Genomic DNA, 5,121 nt, shown 5'->3' with positions numbered 1-5,121 from the left:
AGATCAATCCACAATCAGTCCCACCAAGTTTGTGGTCAGGATTCTGCCCTAGGCCACAAAGATATTTACCTATTTGCTCAAAAAGAAGGAACAAAGAAAGATCTTATAAATGCGTGAGACCACAAAGAGTGGAGGATGGGGCTATAATACAGGGCCTACCCTCTGGTCACACCAGAAACAGACCTGGTGACTGATGAGGATGTAGAGGGTGACATTTTGGCCAAACGTAGAAACCACAGAGTTTTAAAGGTCAAAAAATCTTAGAATTTTTATTTTACCCCCTCCCCATTTTACAGATACATCAGTCTGTTTTCATGCTGCTGATAAAGACATACCCGAGACTGGGCAATTTACAAAAGAAAGAGGTTTAATGGGCTCACAGTTACACGTGGCTGGGGAGGCCTCACAATCACGGCAGAAGATGAAAGTCATGTCTCACATGGCAGCAGACAAGAGAAGAGAACTTGTGCAGGGAAACTCTCCTTTATAAAACCATCAGATCCCGTGAGACTTATTCACTATCAGAAGAATAGCATGGGAAAGACCCCCCCCTGTGATTCAATGATCTCCAACCAGGTCTCTCCCACAACACATGGGAAGTATGGGAGCTACAATTCAAGATGAGATTTGGGTGGGGGCACAGCCAAACAATATCAACAGATGAGGGAACTGAGGCCTAGGACTCCAAAGTTGCTTGAATGAACTCCACCTTTGGTCCTGCAGAGCTCACACAAAGTGGGGGCCAAGGCATTGCTCAGAGCAGCTGAAGAGACTTTAAGCAACATCCTTGACATTTGTTGACTTATGACCTTTGGACAGTCATAAAACATATGCACGCTACTCCCCCACATCTTTGATGGCATATTCCCCTTGACCCAACTTTAAAATAAATAAAAATCAATATAATTTTTTTTTTTGAGATGGAGTCTTGCTCTGTCGCCCAGGCTGGAGTGCAGTGGCACGACCTCTGCTCTGCTCACTGCAAGCTCCACTTCCCAGGTTCATGCCATTCTCCTGCCTCAGCCTCCCAAGTAGCTGGGACTACAGGTGCCCGCCACCACGCCCAGCTAATTTTTTGTATTTTTGATAGAGACGGGGTTTCACCGTGTTAGCCAGGATGGTGTTGATCTCCTGACCTCGTGACCCACCCACCTCGGCCTCCTGAAGTGCTGGGATTACAAGTGTGAGCCACCACACCCGGCCAAAAATCAATATAATTTTTTAAAAATTAAAAATTACAGTTCAGCAGCCACCTCAACAGACAAAGAGCCCCAGATACAGATACAGGGAGGCCTTGGTGGCTCCATTTCTTTGAGCCTCCTCAGATCCTCTCCCTGAATGTTTTCCATCAAGGCCCTGCACCCAGGGACACTCCAGAATTTTCCTGACTGACTAGTAAAGTGTTACTGAGATTACTGTCATGGGAAGAAGGGCTGATGAAGGTGAATTTAGAGTGATTTTGCAGACGGAAGAGCTGCAGCTTGGGGATCTCACACCAAGCTGGAACTTCCTGTGTCATCGTGGTGGCCATCATCATCATGGTGAGTATTTGAGGAGCACTTGGCCCAAGGCAGCGCTGTTGTAACTGCTCTGTAGAGAGGAGAGAGCCCCAGGGCTACTTACTGGATCTCCCCAACCCTAGCCCACGCTCTCCCAATTACCTGGCCTATGCATTTTTTTTTCTATTGCTTCTGTAGTAAATTATCACAAATTTAATGGCTTAAATCAACCCCTATTTTTAATTCACAGTTCTTATGTGCTATGCTTTGGATGTTTGTCCCCTTCAAATCTCATGTTGAAATGTAACCTCCCGTGTTGGAGGTTGGCCCTGATGGGAGGTACTTTGATCATCAGGAGATCCCTCGTGAATGGCTTGGCACCATCCCCTTGGTGATGAGTGAGTTCTCGCTCTGAGTTCACAGGAAATATGCTTGTTTAAAAGCTGGTGGCACCTCCCTACCCTCTCTCTTGCTCTTGCTGTGGCTCCTGTTGCTTTCTGCCATGATTGTAAGCTTCCTGGAGAATCACCAGAAGCAGATGCCAGCACCATGCTTTCTGTATAGCCTGCAGAACTATGAACCAATTAAACCTCTTTTCTTTATAAATTACCCCATCTCAAGTATTTCTTTAGAGTGATGCAAGATTGGGCTAACACATTGTGGGTCAGAAGTCTGAGCACAGTGTGAGAATTCTGTTCAGATTCTCACAAGGCCAAAATCAAGGTGGCAGCAGGGTTATGTCCTTTTCTGGAAGTCTCTATAATCCGTGTCCAGGGTTATAGGCTGTGGTGGGATTCAGTTCTTTGTGGGTGTAGGACCGTTTTCTTGTGGGTGCTCAACCAGGTCTGGTCTTTAGATTCTAGAGCCACTCATGCTGCCTGGCTTCTCACCCCTTTCAAAGCTGGCAGCAGCAAATCAAAAGCTGTGAGTCTTTTTGATCCCCTACCTTCCTCATCTCTCCTGCTTTTCTCTTTCACTGAATCTCTCTGATTCTAGCCACAGAAATTTCTCTGCTTTTAAGGGCCAAGTGGTCAGTTTGGGCTTGTCTGGAAAATCCAGAAATTGCATCTACAAAACCCCATTAAAGCAGTACCTAGATTAGTGTTTGTTTGGATAACCAGTGATGGGAATCTAGGGGGATATCTTTAGAATCCTGCCAACCTTACCTGGCTGTGAACTACCTGGGAGTGAGGATCCCCTCTCCCCCAAGAAGAGAGGACGGGCCACTTGAGATGTCAGCACACTGCAAGGTCATTGCGGGGTAGAGATCAGAACTGGTGGCAGCCCCTTAGGCAACTCAGTCACCATCCCCACCCCAGCCCCTTAGTTGTCAGCAGTCGGTCACTATCCCCAAAAACCTCCCTCCAGGACAGGGGGCAGACATCCCCTCTGTGTCTTCATCTGCAAAGTAAGGGTACTAATTGTGGTTCACAGTCTGAGACCCCTGGTCCTTCTGAAGTTATCCAATGGTCAGTATTTAAAAACTGTATAATAAAATCATGCGTTTAGAAGCAGTAAGCCAAAACTGCTCAATTTACCCCAAGTCTGTGTGGGAGCTCTGCTAATCAAATGAGGATCAGAGGCTCCAACTTGCCCTTCAGTAGATTTTGTATAGTTCCTGAATCATTTCTCAAAAACAAAAAGCAAGCAAACAGATAACAACCTGAAGTAAATTTCAGACTGCTGAAAAATGGCAAGAATAGAACAAAGAATTCTCATATACACTTAACCCAGATTCCCCCAAATTTAACATTGTATTACATTTACCAATTCCCCTCTCTCTCAATCTCTCTCCATCCCTCCCTCAATTTTCAAGCTGCTGGTAACAAGCTGCTATATTGTAACCAGCCCTCTGGAGGATCCTGAGGGGCATGATGAGGAATGGAGTAATACACACAAAAAACTGAAGCCTGCTGACAGCCACATGAGTGAGTTTGGAAGAAAATCCTTCAGCCCCACAGCCCTGCTAACAGTGTGTTTTTATACTTTTTATCTTTGCAGATCTAATAAATATGTGAGAAATAATATATTTCTTCTTTTTTTTTTTTTTTTTGAGATGGAGTCTCACTGTCGCCCAGGCTGGAGTGCAGTGGTGCAATCTTGGCTCACTGCAACCTCGGCCTCCTGGGTTCAAGCAATCCTCCTGCCTCAGCCTTCAAAGTAGTTGGGACTACAGGCACACGCCACCACGCTGGGCTAATTTTTTGTAGTTTTAGTAGAGACGGGGTTTCACTGTGTTAGCCAGGATGGTCTCGATCTCCTGACTTTGTGATTCACCCGCCTCAGCATCCCAAAGTGCTGGGATTACAGGCATGAGCCACGGCACCCAGCCCGAGAAATAATATATTTTAATTAGTTTTAATTTGTCCTCTTATTAACAGTGATGTTGAGTTTTTTTTCATATATTTAAGGAACATTTTAACATATTTTTGTTAATTATTTGTTCATGTATTTGCCCATTTTTCTCTCAGATATATATATTAGGAATATTAGACTTTTCTTATATATGCTACAAATTTTTTTCCCAGATCATCATTTTCTTTTGATATGCAAAAGTTATTTTCATTTTTATGTCGTTGAACTTATCAATCTTTTCTTTCATTTCATTTAGATTTTGAGACATAGAAAGCTTTTCCCTACATCCAGGTAATAAGTTACAGAGAAATTCATCAATGTTTTCTTCTAGCTCTTGCGTGGTTTCAGTTTTTACATTTGGACCCCTGACCTTGTTTATCTTTGTGTGTGGTATGAGGTATGGATCTAATTTTTATCTTTTTCCAAGTGGTTAACCAGTTGTCTCAGTATCATTTACTAAAAATTCCATCTCTGCCACAAGTGATTTAAGATGTCACCTTTATCATATACTGAATTTTCATATGTAGTTTGGTCTATTTCTGGTGTGTGTGTTCTGTTCAATAGGTCTTTCTGCCTACTCATGCAACAATATGATAGTTTCAATTATTGAGGCTTTATAGTATGTTTCAATGTCTGATAGGGCTAGCCTCCCTCACATATATGTTTTGGCTATCCCTGCATATTTATTTGCTTGTTTTAGAGACAGTGTTTTGCTCTGTTGCCGAGGGTGGAGAGCAGCGGCGCAATCATAGTTCACTGCAGCCATGAACTCCTGGGCTGAAGTGATCCTCCGACCTCAGCCTCCCGAGTAGCAGTGACTACAGGTGTGCAGCACCATACCTGGCTAATTTTTATTTTTATTTTTATTTTTTTACAGAGATGGTGTATTAGTCCATTTTCATGCTGTTAATAAAGACATACCAGAAACTGGGAAGAAAAAGAGGTTTAATTGGACTTAGGGTTCCACACGGCTTGGGAGGCCTCAGAATCATGGCGGGAGGTGAAAGGCACTTCTTACATGGCAGCAGCAAGAGAAAATGAAGAAGATGCAAAAAAGATACCCTGATAAACCCATCAGATCTCATGAGACTTAGTCACTACCACAAGAACAGTATGGGAAAAACCACCTCCATGATTCAAATTATCTCCCACCGGGTCCCTCCCGCAACACGTGGGAATTATGGGAGTACAATTCAAGATGAGATTTGGGTGGGGACACAGAGCCAACCATATCAGATGGAATCTTGCTATGTTTCCCAGGCTGGAC

Source organism: Gorilla gorilla, chromosome 17 (assembly GCF_029281585.2).
Source record: "Gorilla gorilla gorilla isolate KB3781 chromosome 17, NHGRI_mGorGor1-v2.1_pri, whole genome shotgun sequence".
NCBI classification, from domain to species: domain Eukaryota; kingdom Metazoa; phylum Chordata; class Mammalia; order Primates; family Hominidae; genus Gorilla; species Gorilla gorilla.
Note: the sequence above shows the minus strand (reverse complement) of the source record.